Source organism: Larus michahellis, chromosome 4 (assembly GCF_964199755.1).
Source record: "Larus michahellis chromosome 4, bLarMic1.1, whole genome shotgun sequence".
Lineage (NCBI taxonomy): Eukaryota > Metazoa > Chordata > Aves > Charadriiformes > Laridae > Larus > Larus michahellis.
In genome coordinates this window covers 24849427-24867800 of record NC_133899.1, presented here as the reverse complement: position 1 = coordinate 24867800, position 18374 = coordinate 24849427, and positions in this window count along the sequence as shown.

Sequence of the window (18374 nt, the reverse complement as noted above, 5' to 3'; positions counted from 1 at the left end):
GCGCACAAAGATGACCTTCCGAAAAGCCCCTAGAACCTTATTCCTGGCAATTCTATAGCCTGCACACTGGTGGCACAGCTCTGGCCAGAGACAAAAGTGCCGAAGGATCTGCTGTGAGTGGCGATACGAGAACACGAGAGCTGCTCAATGAAATCCTGTGTGAAGATGAATAAAAGCAAAGCGTTTCCAAAATAGCTCTTGTTCGGGGAGAACGATCCACGTGTAACCTCTGCTATGGTTTATTTTTAAATACGGTAGTTTGTAGTCAGTTTGATGTGCGTGGTAGGCGTCATCATCACAGATTTCAGAAGGAACTGTCTGGTTTAATGCATCAGTTGTCAGAGCCCTAGACGAGGATTATCCATCCCCTTCTAGATCCATTGAGGCTACAGCCAGCTGTCAGCCCAGCCATCGCTGAAGCTGTCCCAGCCCCCCCCAAGTGGGATCTGAGTTTTTCTTGGAGGTTTCTGTATGTTTTCTTAAGTGAGCGAGTCGGCAAGAACAAACCCCACTAGGAGCTGTCGGACCTGGGGGAAGAGCTGCTTGTCTTGATGCTCTGCTAAAGTTCTGCAGCGATGACTAAAACTCCAACCACCATGGGGTGGTGTAGCGAGACATCGCTGGGCTGCAGGAGGCTGTCAGGACAGCACAAACGTCCTTTTTCATGATTATTTTTGCAGGATGTGCAGACTGAAGTTGCTCTCGGCTTGTCTGTGATATCTTGATGTCGTATGGTCGCTCTTGAAAACGCCTCGTTTATCTTCTGCACGCCCAGGAAATCGAGAACCCGTCTGTAGTTGCTACAGGGGTTCCAGCTGCTGGTGAGATTGGGGCTGGATCGGGCTCAGGGCGGTATGGGGAGCGTGCAGGTGGGGTTCCCCTGCCTCAGGAGGAGCTCAAAGGCACAGAATCATGGAATGGTTTGGGTTGGAAGGGACCTTAAAGATCATCCAGTCCCACCCCCCTGCCCTGGGCAGGGACACCTCCCACCAGACCAGGTTGCTCCAAGCCCCCTCCAACCTGGCCTTGAACCCCTCCAGGGATGGGGCAGCCACAGCTTCTCTGGGCAGCCTGGGCCACCCTCACTCTTTGCTTCTGTTTATTATAATCAGGTAGTTGACCAAGAGCTAATGCTCCTCGTGCTGCTCTAAGAACCTCAAAAGCTCCAAACTGAGATCTGCGCCATTCTAGGTATGTATATATAGATACAAAATTTTTTTAATATACTTTTTTAAAGGGTTTTGGAACATGTCTCGCAGGGTCGCTCTAACTTTACTCCAGCGAGTTACGAAAGAAGTTGCATGGCCAAAAGGAGAGGAAGCGAAAGGAGCCAGCTGACCACGTGGTGGCAACATGGAGATGCTACAGTAAGATTGCTTGGACCTGTGTTACCACTGGAAGACAAGTAAGTTACTTCTACAGAGCTGAAGTAAATTCATAACCTTAAAAGAGGACGGCAAAAGCATGAAATGTAAATATTTTTGGTTGTTCTAAAAGGAGGCAATAGGTATGGGAACAATACGTACCCGTCACCTGTGTCACCTTATGCGGTGGATGCCTGTGGATACATAGCGTGGAGCAAACACGTGGGAAAAGCAGGTTACAGATCAGCGAGAACTTTCTGAATGAAAGGACGTTAGGAAATGAACAATTAACACGGAGCTAGAGGAAGTCACCTTGCAGCAATATGGGGATTAGCTGGAGGTAATGATAGAAAAGGACAACGTCTAACTCCTGCTTTGCGCTTTGGACGGATGGACTCATTTTGGGGTAATTGGGATCATCACTGGAACATTGAACAGATTTTGCTCTCTTCCATAATAATGTAAGTGTCACATATGTGAGCTGTATGTACCTACCCTTTGGATGTCATCCCCAGCGGGTCAGTGCCTTGCTGGGGGGAAGCGATAGGACAAGAGGAAATGGCATGAAGTTGTGCCAGGGGAGGGTTAAGATGGATATTAGGAAAAATTTCTTCACTGAAAGGGTTGTCAAGCATTGGAAGAGGCTGCCCAGGGAAGTGGTGGAGTTTCCATCCGTGGAGGGATTTAAAAGCCGAGCAGACGTGGTGCTGAGGGACATGGGGTAGTGGTTTTGTCAGAGTTAGGTTGATGGTTGGACTTGATGATCTGAACGTCCCTTCCAACACAGATGATTCTATGATCTGCTCCTGTAGGCAGATGGGTCACAGCACCCTTAGGAACACGTCCCCAGCACTGTGGCGCTTCTCTTAGCTACCCAGAGCACTCCATCTTCAATGGGAGGTCGTACGCCAGCAAGCGTGTCCTCAAGAGCTGGTTCCCATTTGCCCTTCCAGCTTTCCCACGCTCCTTTTTTCAGCTGCGTGTCGTACTTGGTGAAGAAGAGGGAGCCGGTGGAGAAGAGAGCCTGGGTGCAGCGAAGGTGGCTGGTGCTGTAGCTGGGAACCCCAGGGCAGGAGCAGCGTTTGGGCAGCTACGGGGAGAGCCGGGCTTGTTGGTGTGTGCTCCTTGCCGGGGCTCCGTGGCCGCAGGGCTTGGAGGGGAAGAAAGGCTCTGGAACGGGCAGGTGGTGAGCAGAGCCGCGGTCCTGCCCCGGGGCTCCTGCCTGAGCTGCAGCTGCGCCCCATCTAGATTTTCTGCCCCGTGAATGAGGATAAAAAAAACACCCCAGTTTTGTCTTTAGGGCAGGAAATGTCAGGGTTTTTCCCCCTCTGTAAGCCAAACGAGCTCTACGCCTACACCTGGTGTGCATGTCCCAGCGGCATCTGCGCCGGAGCTGCCGGTGAGGCCAGGTTCTGCTCTCAGAGGTGCTGGGGGAGCGCAGCCGTGTGTTGGTGCCATGGCGGGTCTGATCCGTGGGGCTGCTGCCCTGGAAGTGTAACTCCTGCTGCAGAAAATGCATACGCCATTTACGCGGCCACGTGAGTCGGATCCAGGAACATACAGACTAATCCTGCCCCTAAAGAAGAATATGGGAACGCGGCCTCGTTACTCAAATTCCTAATTTCCAAGCTTTGGGATAAGGTCTGCTCCATGGTGTCTTTTGTTTGAATTAAATATATTGATAATCTGTTTGCTTCGATAGCTGTCAATAGGGAGAACCGTGTAACAAACCAGTTCAGCATCACTTCCCATAAGGAACAGAAAGACATTTTTTAGGATATTTTTCTAGAGCCCCGTAAACTGCGGGAGGAGCTTGCTGGTCCCCGCATGCCGGGTGGCTCCAGCATGGAGCTTTTTCCAGATCCCGCTTCATCCAGGAGGAACAGAAGCAGGGATGCAGGATCCTGGTTTGGAGACTTCCCCTTTCTGGTACCATTAACTCTACTGGGGCTGGCCGCCCGCCCGAACCCTGCCTCCGCTCCGGGGTATTTTGCCAGCTGCGCTGATTAGTCATTCCCTGTCCCCTTATTCGCTTTGCTGTCTCTCCTCAATCCCTTCAATCCTGACATGTATTTCTATTAATCAGGCCCTTCCCTTCCCTGTTTTTTCTGGCTGGATTTGCAGAAGTGGTTTATTTACAAACCTCTCCAGAAGTTGGCCTCTTGACAGTTAAAAGTGACGCGGGTGTTGTTTGAAGGAAAGCTGATTTTTGACAAACTCAGCAGGAGAATGAGAACAGATGGGGACTTTGCTGAATTAGATATTGCTAAATGTTGTCCTCCTGCAAATCAGCTTGGTTTTCCCTATTAGCATAAGAAGCAGGGAAAAGGATTTAATTTCTCTAAACATTTCCCCTTAATGATCTACCTCTCCAGCTTAGAGATTTATATTGCTGCTTATCAGCAAAGGAGCTGAATTCCTTCCACAGAGAATCGACTGCAATTTCAAGTTGATTTCTGGCACTTCTCCCTCCCCAGGATGAGAACTGTGCTTAGGAGATGGTGGTTGCTGTTTTTAAATGGTATCAAATCAGGGTTTTTTATGTTTTTAGGCTGATTTAACTGAGTAATTGTTTTATTAGGGTTTGGGTTTTTTTTCCCCATTTTTTTAAAGGGTCGAGAGGAGGCACCAGCACGTTCTGCAGACTTTTTAGGCTCTTTGCCCCCATCTGGCAGTGCTGCTGGCTCTCCGGAGCCCTGATGCCTCTGCCACGGTGAGTTGCAGCACGCAGGGTCCCTGGGTGGGATGGAGGGTGGCACTCCTCACTGTCCCCGTGCTCGGGGACCCGACCCACGGCACCCTGCCAGCACCCACTGGATTCCGCACTGATGAGGGCATCACTTGGGAGGGTTGATGGGCGTCGTGGTAGGTGTTGTCCCACCTGCTGCCCATCTCTGTTACCTTTTCTGGGCTTCTTGGGTGGAGGTCTTGTGTTACGGGGTATGAAGAGCTCCTGTGCTTGCACCATGCTTCATACTCAGCCTAGATTTATAGCCTGGCCAGGCAGGATGCAAAAAGCCCAGCCTGCATGGCCATGGGTGTGCAGCGGGGCCGAAGCCAGCGGCAAACATCTCTATCGGGAAAGGGATGCAATGCCAGCGGCTTTTTGCTCTTCCCTTGTGGTACCCGTTTTCCTTTCCATCACAGAAACGCAGTCCTAAGGGCGAGTGGTGAGCAGGCGTGCGGGTCTCCTGAGATCCGTGGTTCACCTCCGTGCGCTCAGACACTAACCTCGCTGCGCCTGTAGTGTCTGGGGGTAGTTCAGCTTGTCTGGATGGAGTGGGGGGCTGCGAGGGGGGACAGGGGCTCTGCCACACTCGGGGCTGGAGGAAGGCTGTTGTAGGCGCTCTGGGATTTATCCGCTCTGTAGGCAGAGGGAAAGATGGAGCGGGGGCAGCCCCTGGGGCTTTGCCAGGGCCGCTCGCCGCGTGGAGCCCTGCCGGGTTTTGCTGCAGGCTGTTGGCAAAGGATGGAGCGAGCACGTTGTGGGTGCTCTAGCGCTTGATGCTGAATGGTGTTTTGTACTCTCTCCATCCCAAAGGTTGGCAAACACTATTTGCCTTTTCTGCTTCCACCTCTGAGCTTCTTGCATCTCCTCCTGCCCTGCCTGCCACCCAAGGGCCAAAGAGATGCTGCTCTTTGGATGCCAGATACAGGCGCCGGGTTTGCCAGTGACACCGGGGATGGCAGAAATGACCCCGTTTAACTTCTCCGCAAGGACTGTGGAGTCCCGAGGGAGCCAGGACCCTGTGCTGTTTCACCATCCCCTTCAGAGGGAGGGAGTCTGGAGGGAGGCTTTTTAACAGCTCAGCCTGAATTATCCCTTCTCCACTGGTAGGTCTGAGCCTGGATGGTGAGATAAGGCACCCACTCGCTGATCCCTTGAAGGGAATGGCTTGGCAGGTTAGCAGCACTGCAGGGACGGTGCGAGCAGCTGAGGACTTGCACGCACAGCGAGTGGTGGCTTGTGCGTGGGGACAGGGGTAAAACCTGTGCACCCTGGAGGTCCTGTCTGCCCCGGGGGCTGCAAGCAGGGACCACCCAAGGGCTCAGCCTTCCCAAGGAGGTCACTGCCTGGGGCTAAAAGCTATAAACCTTGATTTTCTATTATTTCCTCCACCCTCCCCCCCCGCCCCCCCAACTCCTCTGTTCCCCTGAAGCCGCACAGCTCTGATTCATCACATTGGTCACACTGTCTTTAGCGTTGTCTATTAGTTTGAAATTACTGTCATCTTCTGCAGCGTATGAGGTACCACAGTGTCTCCTTCTATAAGTGCTGTTCTTACCGTGTCAGAGCCGCTGGATAAATGGAGGCTGAAGCAAAGCTTCTGTGGCCAACTGTCGGGTAAGCACTTTAATTTCCCACGCTGTAGGCTGCGGTGAGCATAGAAAGCCTGTGCTGGGGACGCGAGGAGCTGGCAGGGCCCCGGCAGGGAGCCGAAACTTTCCCCAGCTGGCTGTCACGAGGGACTGGTGTAAGCCCTTGGCATCTCCCATCCTGCCTTCCCGTGGCACCCCGGTGATGGGGCTGGTGGGGACCCAGCGCCTCGTCCCTGGCTGGTGCACGGGCAAAATTCTGCTCCGTGCTTTGATCTTCTGCTCCCCAGGCTGTTGCAAAGCCTGGGACAACGCTGCCTGTGAAGAGCCCACTCACCCAAACCTGTGCCTTCCTCCGTGGCAGAGTGGGCAGGGTCTGCCACGGCAGCCCCTCCGGATGAGGTTGGTGGCAGTAGCCCCTCTGGACACCCAGCCCTGTGAGGGCCGCTCCATGTGAAGGTCCATAGACCGGTGGCTGCTCTTCTTTAGGGAAAGGCAGCTCTTTTTGCTGTTAAGTGCAAGGTTTCGGTGGCTCCAGAGAACAGCTGGGCAGCAAGTCCCGCTTCGGAGGCTGCACCAGCAGCAAATCCCTGCTGCAACCACAGGCTTCCCAAGCTGATGGCTGGAGAGGGAGGGAGCGAGGGGCTCCTAACCCCATCAGACCTGTTCACAGCTCCAGAGAGGGACTTTGAAGTGTTAGACGAGACCTTCTTAATTGATTTTCTTTTCCATTTAATTTCCCCCAGCTAGAAGTAATAGGAAGGGGTCTAGGCGTAGACTAATAGCCTTGGTGCCCACGGTGGCATGCATTGCTTGCAGAGATGTGAGTCACAGCTTTGCATGAGGACGGGTTATCCGCAGGCACCAAAGCTTGGCTTTGCTGTTGCCTAAGAGCCCTGCCTGTTCTCCTCCTAAGGGAAAAAGCCCGGCTCCAGAGGTCTAATGTCTCTAACCTCAGCTTGTCTCCGACGATGGCCGCAATGTCCCCAGGGCTGATCTCGACACCCGGCCTCCTCGCTGCAGAGCGATCTTCCCAGGCTCTCCTCGCTGTTGCAGACGGGGTTGGAGACTGCTATCAGAGATGCTCGGGGACAGAGAAGTAATCCTGGAAAGTTGAAAAGTCAATCTTTTGGGTTACGTGTTTTCAGCTTAGCCTGCGCGTGTTGCTGGCACCAGCCAAGCAATGGGGAATTTGCCCTCAAGAAGTCTTCTCCAAACCACCGTAGTCCTATCTTTCGCCCTCTGCCTTGCTCAAACCATCACGGAGAGCACCCTGCTGTCCCACAGAGCGATGCTTCCCACTCTTCCGCGGAAGGATTTCTGAAGCGATGTGTTGAAAAATGCAGGTAAATAGAGAAATGGAGGCACATCGCCCTGGGAGAGATGTGCCAATAAATCCATGGGAGACAGATCCACCTGGGTTGGATCGAGGAGCTCTCAACTGCTGTTTGGCTTGGTTTCAAAGAAAAAGCCAGCCTCCAAGATTAAAGGTTTAGTCAATGACTGCACAGATGTCTCGGACATCCGAGATGGTTCATCCACGCCGTGGTTGTGGAGCTTCCCGGTGACAACTGGGAAGGGGCAGATCGTCTTTCGTCTCTCACACGGTGCCTAATTTAGTCACAAAAGGACACTTGTGCCTCTTTGGAGCCGTAAATCACTCTAATGGTTAGGTTTTAATCGGAGATGGCAGGCTCGTGTGCTGGGATCCTATCACGTATGCAGATGATTGTCTCTTCAGTAGGAAATGAGGCATTTGTGCATGGGTATTGTGTGTGTGTGTGCAGGATAAATGAGTCAAATGGGCTCTTGCGAAGAAATTATGCTGTTTTAGTCCTGAGCTTTGTGCATCACAGTTGCTATTCTGTGCCAGATAAATGGGAGCAGCAACCAGCTTGTACTTCGAACGGGGGAGTGAGCGAGTCTTGATCAAGACTTCAGAGCGCGATCTGTATTCACAGCGGCTTGTCTGGCCCCCTCTCCTCGGGTTTGATGTCTGCTTTTCCCTTTTAATCATTTAATTGTATTGGATTTTCTGGAAGGAGAAAGAGTCTCTTTATATGAACTCCTCCTATAAGACTGAAATATGGAGTTTAATTATCTCCCCTTTTATTTATTTGTTTAAATGCCAAGGGCTTGCAATCCTTAGCAGGTGCTTCTGCAAAGCCGCTCTCCTCGACGGGATGCTAAAAGGAGAAGCTTCCCGGGGACGTGACTCATTTGCAGCGTGAGTTACTCGTTCTGCTCTGCTGAGAGCGCGAGCGATACCAGAGGAGCCGCGATTACTCACGGCGGCTCTTTCAGGCGGCGGCGAGCTTAGAAACCGCGCAGGCAGCACAGGCGCCATGCGGAGCGTGGCTGCGCCGTCAATTATTGATAAGGGAATAACAGCCACAGGAGATAATCGGTCTTGCGGAGTACGGGGAACGAATCTTCTCTCCTGTGCGGGGAATAAGGCTCCCGGTTAGAAGGACTTTTCCCAGCCAGGGAAATAACGGCGGCAGGAGGTTTTGCTTGACCGAAGAGCGTAGAAAGAGGCCCTGGGAACTACATGCAGCATTGCAGGGAAGGGATTTGGCTGCGAGAGAGACTATTTTACTCTTCGTTTGGGAAATTCAATATACTTGGCCAAGAGCCACAGGTATTCCAGGAGAAAAGAGGTCATTTAAGCTTTGGAAATAAAACCGGCATCCCCTTACCTGTCAGGGCAGGCAGAGAGAAGCGGGTGCCCAAATTAGAAATGGGTAAACGGGGATTCTCTGGACTAACCTCGTCTGAGCCGGTGGGTCGGCCAGCCCGGGGTTAGCCCGGTGGTGTGCTTCCAGTGGCGACCATCAGCCATCCCGGAGGCCGGGCTGCATGCTGCCTTGCGTTGAGTGCTCTGCCACGGCAGATGGGCAAAGAGCAGCGGGGTTTTGGTGGCCCAGGCAGTGTCCCCAAGCCCATCCTTTGCTTCCCAGCTCTGCTGCAGGGAGGGGGAGACCGTCCCCTGCCCCATGCAGCCTCCAATGGCCAGGGACTTGTGGTGGGGCAAGTGTGAAAGGCCTTTTTGGTTCATCTCACCGGGGATTTAAACGCTAGGTAAACTCATCTCTTCCCAGATGGATGGGAGAGGTGTCCACTGGCCCATTTTAGTGGCCTTTTAAGATATAAGAAATAGAGATGTGTGGTGTCTGGGCAGCTGGAGCAGAGCTGCAATGCTGGGGGGATGTCGCTGGCTGGCCAGGGAGGCAGAAGGGACTGCTACCAGCTGGCAGGTAACGGTTTTGCTCCCAACTTAAATAATGCAAGCATGTCTGCTGGTTTCAGTACATTTTTCTCCCAGAGTGGTTCACCACACACGGCGAGGAGAGGGGAATGTCTTATTACGCCCCGTAAAGGATGAGAGAAGCCTCTTGGGGCTCCGAGGCAGGAGCTGCCATGCCTCAGATACGCGTGGGGCCTGTGGATGTGCAGAGCAATCTGTCTGCAGAAAACACACGGGTAGGGCAAGGCTGGGCAAACAACTCTTGGCGAAAGGACCATCTGTCAAAAACCATGTGATTTGCACCAACCTGATGGTGTTTGGAGAAGCAGTCTAGCTTTACTGGTTATCCATCTGGTTTCCACAGCCTGAGTTTGCGCCAGAGGGGAGGGAGGAACTTTTTTTTTCCCCCCCTCTAACCCCAGGGTTATGTTCTTCATGTTCAAGATTGGAGTAGAAAGCGCAGGGCTGTGATTTGGGGAGGGTACGTTCATTTCCCCAGCTCCATATGGACCTCTGGCTCTCCCCACGGCAGACCACAGCCCGCCTGGTTGGGTTTGCTCTCGCGTCTAAGGGCAGCTGAGACTGGGCGTAGAATCATAGAATTGTTCGGGTTGGAAGAGACCTTAAAGATCATCTAGTTCCAACCGGCTTCTCGCCATCCCCATCATTTCCCATTTCCTCAGCCAGAGGACGGAGAGGGTCACGTTGCCTTTGCTGCCGCCTCCAGCTCAGCTGCTCTGCTGGGGGGGGGGAACCTGCGGCAAAGGTGGGGTGAGTCAGTGCCTGCGGAAAACTAAGCAAGCATGAGATGACTGCCTGGCCTTGGGGAAGGGGAGAGGTGTCTGCTGTAGTGAGAGGACAAGGGGTAATGCTTTTAAACTAAAACAGGGAAGGTTCAGGCTAGATGTAAGGAAGGAATTTTTTATGCTTAGGGTGGTGAGATGCTGGCCCAGGTTGCCCAGAGAGGTGGGAGATGCCCCATCCCTGGAAACATTCCAGGTCAGGCCGGACGGGGCTCTGAGCTCTGTGTGGATCAAATGAGTTTGCTTCCAGTATTCCTGCTGCAGACCTTCAACATCAGGGACTGGTAGGGCCCCTCCAGGCTCTGTTGCCAACCCTGTGTTTTCTCAAGGCTTTGGCCGGGTGTTGTTCAGGGCATCGCCTGTCGCTGTGCGTGGCTGGAAGGGGCACTGGGGAAGTTTCCCCGTCTCAGAGATAGTCATTTTGGGGATTGTGGTTTGGCTGCATCACCGTGGCAAGCCACATCTGGACCGTATTTCTGGGAACCCATAGAGCTGAGCTCTGTGTTCTCCCTCAATTACAGTGGGACACTTGTCAGCAATTTCTTGTTTTTATTTCCTGTGACTTTCCAAACTTTTTTTTTTTTTTTTTTAAAAAAAAAAGCAGAAGGGGGGGAAAAAAACCCAACAAAAACTCCAAAGCACATGACATGGGTCTGAAATGCACCAGGAATGGACTTTTTTCTGGGCAGGAATGACTACACTTCTGCTGCGGTGGAGTGCGTGCAGGGCGAACAGGCTTCCTAGAGAGATGGTCCATGCCCCAAGCCTGTCAGTGTTTGAGAGGCATGTGAACAATGTTCTCAATAATTTGCTTTAACTTTTGGTCAGCCCTGAAAGTGGGTCAGGCAGTTGGACTAGATGATTGCTGTGGGTCCCTTCCAACTGAAATATTCCATTCCATTCCTGCTGTGGATAAGAGACGCTCAGTGACCTGTCTGTGGGGCAGAGCAGGAGCATCTTCAGACCTTTCAGGGCAAAAGTGGCCAGAGTGATGCAGAATCCTCCCCGCCGTACCCTGGTCCCTGCCTGTGCTCTGCGTCACCCTCCTGGTACGGGCACCGGAGATGGGACAATGCCAGACCTGTGCAACACAGAACGAAGGTCCTCTTCCAGCAATCTCTGTCTAAAAGCACGTAATTAATTCTGAGACATTGAGATGGGAACTTTAAATTGATTTAATGGCAAGTGTAAAAGAAGAATACTCAAGGGTTGCCGACATCTGCAGTTTTCACTGCCCTTACGCGCATAAGAGCTCTTAAATAATTACATTTGTTATTAACATCAACACTAACACGTACATTTAAAACAGACTAGTGCTGAGTTGCTTTATTTATTTATTTATTTATTAAACCAAAGCGATCACAGTTGGAGATTTCCTTGTTTTGGGAAGAAACTGTTGAACCAACAGAGCTTGTCACCCTATGTCTCTCGTCCCGTAAGGCTTCATTTCATCATCTCTTCCAAAAAGAGACCTGCTCATAGTGCGTAGCGTAAACAGGGCTCACAAATGTCACGGAGTAATGATTGTCAGTGTTGGACCTTAATTTTCCCCCCAATTCGACACCTGTTGATGCGCTTTGTTGGAACGAGGGCCGCGCAGTCGCTGAATCTGGCTTTTGCCAGCACATTATCTTTGTGCGTGGGCATTGGATCAAATCCCATTTATCAATGCAAGATCACGCTCGCGTGGCTCCAACGGAGAGAAAAATCCCTCCCGGCCTGAAAAACCTTGGCAGCAGGTTGGCAGAGCAGGCGGCCGGGCAGCTTTCAGCCCTCCTCCTGTGTCGAGCCTTGGCTCCGATGCCATCGGTCTGTCACTGGAAAGCTCTTGCCCGGTTGGCGGTGTCAGCCAAAAACATCAATACGCCCCGATTTCTAGGGCTTTTCCTAAGCATTTGGCATGAATGTGCCTCCTGCTGAAATCTCTCGGGTGTCTTTTCTGTATTTGTACAGGGATGAGCATCTTCGGTGCAGACCTGGATCGGTGATCTTGTTCCTCAGGAAGGCTGGCAGGAGACCAGGCTATCCAAAAGTGTTTCCCAGCCCCTCTGAGCAGGTACCAGGAGCATTTTTCTCTGCCTGGGAGGACAGTTGAGAGCAGACCTTGCTGGCAAAAAAGGTCTAGTCTGCTACTGTAACCAGATCATTTGGGCATTTGCCTTCAGGTGATGCTACTCAAGGCCATCTTAGGCCGGCCAAAGCACGAGCCTGTTGTGGGATGGAGACTGGGATGTTCTTACATTCTTCATGGGATAGCTGCAAATTGGTGTATCCCAACCTTGTTCCCATATTTTTGTCTTCCTTTTAGCACCATCACCAACAGAGCAGGCTTTCTGCTCCAGGCTAAGCATGCCCTGGGTCTGATAAAAAGCCCCTGTAGGTGAGCATCTTCTCTCGGGCAATAAGGGATGCAGCAAACAGCTATGAGACCCCTATGTTCGCAGCCTGGCCATCGACGAGGTCTGTGGTGTCACAGCATCTCCTGGGCTGGTGGAGCTGCACCAGGAACCTTGCACTTAAAAGCTACGGGTAGAACTAGAGTTTGTGAACTTCTCTTTTTCCTTTTTGCATTTATGAATATTTTTGCTCTCCACGGTATCCTGCTGAGCAAATTCCACAGTTTAGCGATGAGTCTGTCCTTTGGTCAGTTTTAAATCGGCCACCTGGTAACTTCTCTGGCTGCCTCTTAGTTCTTGCCTTGTGAGAAACCCCAAATCACTGCTCCACAGCTCTGGTGTCCCCTCGCTGGTCTCTGCCGTGTGCTAGTCCTGGTCTTTACAGCATCTCCTGCCTCCACGCCTCTGTGCCTTGGCCATTTCCAAACCGCTTGTGGACTATTTTGCTCTACAGCCCTTCTCCCAAGTTGTGGAGGGACATCTGCAAAGGAAAATCAAGGCTCTCCTGCAATATTTATCACGCAGGAAGGTTCAGCATCTGCTGCCTCCTCTGAAGCTCCCCAAGACCAGCTTTCAGCTGCTTTTCCAGGTCACCTGTGTGACTTCAGAGCTGGTGCTCTGCTGAGCTTCAGGGCTGCCCAAACAGAGGGTGACAGCAGCACCTCTGAGAGCCGGTCTGCGTCCTGGGGTTGTCCCATGTCGCCGTGGTAGTGCAAAAAAAGTGTCAATGGGGCTAGACTTCTCTACTGTGATTTATTTTTTTGTTTTCTTCATCTGCCTTACAAAACCCCCTACTCAAACCCCTCACAAATTCAGGGTTTTGGAGCCCCTTTGTTGTCTCTTCTTTCAAGTTTGTGGTTTCTGCACAGGAGCAGCTTTTCGCTGCTTGTATGGCTCTGGGGAGCATAAACAGTGGGAACCACTGCCAGTATTTGGATGAAAACTTGCCTCAAATCTCTCTCTGGTGGGTCTGTTTGTCATTTCACTCACACTTAAGGTCGTCGATTCTTCTAACCTTCTTCTCACCTCATTAGAGCTCAGCCCTTGTACTTTATCTCCCAAGTTAATTTTTCCTGTGTCATCTGCTCTCTCCTAGCTCTTGACACACAATTATTTTCTTCAAGGCCGAGGAGAAAGCACCTGACAGGAATCCTTTGCCATCTGGGTACCTGCAGACTGTGTCTGAACCATCTCTTCATCAGTAAACCCAAAAAAGCGCCATCAGATGGAGCTTCTGGAGCCTTGTTTTATCAGGAAGGTTTTGTGGCTTGCCAGTGCTGCTGTCTCTGACTCCCCAGATCCACCCAAGTGCTCCAGCATCCCATGGGATTGCTCAATGGGGCTGGAGCTTGATCTCAGAGAAGGTCTTCCACCTTTGTGCATCCCCTCCAGCTTTGCAGCATCCCATGAGGCACCTGCATCCACCATGAAGTGGTTAGGTTGATGGTTGGACTAGATGATCTGAAAGGTGCCTTCAAACCTAGGCAATTCTATGACTCTACGGTGCTGTGTAGGTCCTGTGTGTGGTCTCAGGGGGGTCCAGTGTCCTCCTGAGCCCACAGACCTCGCCTGGGGATGCATGGCTCTTCTTCTGCTGTGCCACATCTCCTCTCCAAGGCTGCAGCAATTTAGCAGATGTGTCAGTCAGGAATGCAAAGGAGATGGGGAAAGCTGTTTCCCCACAGGTCAGAGGGGGTTTGGTGTGGACCATCAGCCAGGCAGGCTGCACAGACCTGGGGGTGAGGAGAAGGGAGGCAAAAACAGACCCCCCCCATTCAGCCCAACCCTTCTCCAGGAGCAACTCAGATGTTTCAAGCTCCTGGCCGGGAGGTGCAGGCTGCTGCTTGCCCCACCAGACCCCAGCTTATCTGTAGCAAGGGTCATCTTAAGCCCCTGTTGATAGCCATCTGATTTATCTGTAAAGCCCAGGGAGGAAAGCAGAGGCAAGCCAGTCTGGAAACAAGACACGGCAAGTCTCACAGCAGAGTCCCAAAAATCCTCCGATCCGTGTCGGGGCAAGAATTACAGAGGCAAACAGCTTCGGGTCAGGAGCAGCAAGAGTCCCTCGTGGGTGCTGAGATGCTCTGCAGGAGCAGAGGTTGGCCTGGGCTGGGAGGAGAGGAGACGTGAAAATGGGGACATGGGGGGTTCCTGTGCTCTTGCTTGCAAAAACCCAGAGGAGGTACAGCTCCTTTAAGGCTCTGCTTCATTCCCCCCCTTTTTTTCTTTTTTCCCTCCATTTTTTTTTAAATCTTTAAAATTTTAATTAGTATTTATCTGCAGCATCAAATTCTGCCCTTGTTTCTTCTTTGTGGCTCTGTTTGCAAGGCCCTAAGAGCGTAAGACAAATCTCCGGGCCTTAGAGAAGCAGAGCCAGACTGGTAGGGCAAGAGATGTACCAGCCTGGGGTCAGACGAGGGGACCCCCGGCTCGTCCTCGGACAGGAAGCTCTCGCGGCTTGGTGTGGGGCAGCGGCCGGGGGGGGGGATGTGTCTGTATGAGGTGGTGCCGTGTGCCCTCTTTAAAGTTATTAATAAAATTCACAAATGCCTGGAGATCAATGCCCGTGCCAGCTTGGCTCATCAATACTTCAGTGCTCCCTCCTCCCCGGTCCCTTTGAAGGGATTATTTTGATATGCACCACGGCTCCTCAGACGCGTGTGATGAGGGGTCAGGCTGGATCCTGGGTTCTTTTCGTCCGCAAAGAATGTGTCCGCAGGCCTGCTGCTCCCGCTCCCCTCCCTGTGGGGCTGGCAGGAGATTCCTCTGTAGCTTCCCAGCTCCCGGACACCCGTGGTGCATCCTGACCTCATGCCGTGTCAGCTGCCGGGGACTGGAGAAAAGCCACGCACTGAGGACAACAACTCCATCCTGGGGACGTGGGGCCAGCGAAGACCCCAGGCCACCTCCCCTCGTAGGCGAATGCCTGTTCCCTCATGGGTGGGATGCTCTCGGGGAAGGTGAGGATGAACCTTTCCGTTTTAGCCCAAGACAGCTGTTGGCTTTGGCTCAGATTGAGATGACAGCGGACACTGGATTGGGTTGATCTCTTTGGAAACCTTCTCTGCGAAGAAGGTCCCTCTTCCTCCGTCCTCTCCCATGGAGGATGCGTTCATCCTCCAGAGCTTGCCCCGAGCCGCCTGCTCACCCCATGCCAGCCCCGCAGGACACCGGGCATGAGGAAAGCAGAGCCCTACTCCCGCCACCGGTGGTTTTTTGGGAGGGGGTCCCATGGCAGCTTCTGGGAAAGCTGGAGTTACTGGTGGCATGCTGGACCACAGAAGAGCTGGGTGTGGGCTCAAGGGGAGCCTGGGGTAGTGGCCACGGGCCGCAGCAAGTGGCTGTTTTTCTTCTTTCCATTACAAGCTGTGAGGCTGGGGCTTGGTTTTGTTTGTTTTTCTCATCCTTGCTTAAAAACTCATTTACCGTAATAACAGCTCTGCCGATGTTTGAAAGACAGGTTTCTGCTTTCCGAGCAACTGCTCATCTCAAGAAGCAGCCTCAATGGTTCAGGAGGAGGAGGAGAGAACTCAGCGTGACTTATTTTTATTTTTTTTTTAATTACGATTATGATTTTTTTTTTTCCTTCTATAGGCATCCTCTTCAGCCATACCTACTCATCACGGAGGAACTAGAGCAGCCCGGCCGTGGGGAATCGCCGCGGCACCATCATTTTCTGGAAACCGCGATGTCAGTGCTGTACGACGGTTTGGGAGAAGACAGTAGCTCGTTGAGACCATGATCACAGGTACTCCATGGCGTGGCGGGGAGCGTGACCCAGCCTGGGCGCAAGGCGGTGCAGCGAGGAGTCACGGGGAGCTGAGATCAAAGCCGCAGCCACACCAAGCTTTCCCGGCCAGATGTGGTTTTTGATAAAGGAACTGGGCAATTATTGCTCCACAGGGTGTATGCGAATCATTATTAAATGATTATTAAATGTCAGGTCTGAGGAGGTGCGAGGAAGGATTCACTCCAAGCGCCTCCAAGCCCCAGCACCAAGGACGTGACACCTTGACGTGGAAGAGAGTTTGGGTGGTTCAGCCCAGCTGAAGAGGGACATCACAAACAGAACGGCTGTTTCTGCTCCAGGGCATCCATCGCTTTTGGGTAAGACTATCTTTGAGGAGATTCTTCCCCTCCCAGTGTGCAAGATAGGATGTGATGCATCACAGAAGACCATCCCCCCGTCCTCAACTGCCACCCTGTTATTTCCAGCTCACTGGGGAGGCCGTGAGAAGGGGCTGGCACAGGAACCGGTGACAGCCCTCCCCAGTGGTGGCAGCTGTAGGGTGGCAGCAAGCCATGGCAACCACAGCCCTGGCCCTTAGCTGGGTTCTGTGTCTGTGCAAGGCACAGACCCCATAGCGAGGGTGTCAGTGCTAACCCTAGTTAGTTTTAGTTTTTCTCCGAAAAGGATTGCAGTAGGAAAGTCAATAAATAAATAAAAATATCCTTGAGGAACTGTTGTGCGGGCTGGAGTAGGGCCCGTGCTCCAGCCTTCCCTCCCAGCTGCAGCCTTCGCCTTGACCAGAGTCTCTAAGGGTGCACGGGAGCCACCAGCAGAGAATTAATTGAGCAAATTATGAAGCATTTTGGTTGCTCTGAGCAAATTATGGTTCATCCAGGAAAACTTTTCCTGAAACTCCTTTCCCATGGCACTTCTGCAGGGCTGGCCGGCGTGTAGCTGCGGGATATCGAACGCATGTTTTGGGGGACCTTCTTCTTATTAAAGATGGCTTTGAGGTCAGCCCTCCCGGTGGGCTTATTTGAGCATGGAGCAGGGGCTCTTGTGGCCCTTTAGGACAAGACCCCCAGGGAGTAGATGTCCTCTATGGAGAAGACCACGGGGGTGATGTCCTTTGTGGAAGAGACCATGGAGGAGACCGCGGAGCGGGTCTGCAGGCGTGTGGAAGGACTATACCCCCTGGAGCGCTGGTTCTGGGGCGGAGCGGCCGTCGGGCCAGACGAGGTGCAGGCAGCGGGAGGGCAGGGACAGGCAGAGCCGGCTGAGCTGCTTCCCACGCGCACACGCAGAGACGCCCTCCACGCCGGCTGCGGGCAGCGGTGAGGGGCCACTGGGGGGGCGTTCTCTCTGGCTTCTTTCTCCACCGGTGTGAGTTGGGGTATGGTGGCAGGGGTCTGGCTGCTGAACACCCCCCCCCCCCCACCCCTTGGTTTGAGTTTATCTGGGGATCAGCGGGATGCACCTGGAGCGTGTGGTGCCTTGTCTCCCACCCACCCCATGGCGGGCCCAGGCGGGCCCCCTGCCCAGGAGAACCCCTCCTGCCCCACCACGACACCCCCGGGGCTCGGGCGGTGCTGAGGGTATTTCCCTCCCTGCGTGTCCCGCTGTCACATGCCGCGGCTGGGTGGGGGGCTCAGAGACACCCCCCAGGCTGGCAGAGGATGATGGTGCTCGGGGGGTGTTTGCAGCTCCCCTCCAGCTCCGCCACCACCTTCTGCTCCCCTCTCCCTTCCTCCCTCTCCTTCCTCCTCACCCTCCTGATCAATTTAAGGATAAAAGAGAGCCCACAGGCAGCCCTCTCCCCTGCTACCCGCCCTCCCAAAATCTTGGAGTCCTCCATCCCTCCCCCTCCATCCCCCCACCCCATCATACGGCGCCTGGCGCGTGGTCCCTGCTCCAAAAAGGGGTCCCGGGATGAAGGGAAGTGGCACTGCCACATCAGATGGTATCTGCCAGGAGGATGCTGGAGGCAGCAGCATCGTGGCCCTCGGGGCTGACGATGGCATGCTGTGCCCTGCTCCGGCTTTCCCTGCCTTCAGTCCCCGGCGTGGAGCTGCAGGGAAGGTGGCTGATATCAGGGAATTATGGCTAACACAGTTCTCCCCAGGGCCCCGGCCTCTCTTCCTCCACATGGACAAAATTAGCTCGTTTTCTTCTAGAAGACAGAAAGAAAAAAAAAAAGAAAAAGGCAAAAAAAAAAAAAAAGCAAAGCAAACACCTCGGCCTTTGTTTGGAGACAAGGGCCACAGCCCGCTCAGATGGAATTTATTTTGCGCTCGGTAATTCAATCCATTTGGGCTCAGGATGTGGCCAGGAGAGCTGAGCCAAAAAATGCAAGTTTAAAGCAACTAAATTTTATGCTGTGTATACAGTTAAGTTTGGGTTTGGCTGGGACGAGCAGTTTCCATGGTTTTTGCAATTTCTGTTGTAGCGACGAGCTCCTTATGCAATGGAAGGGCCGGGAAGCGTGTGGTCCTCTGGCCAGCCGTGGCCGGAGAGGGG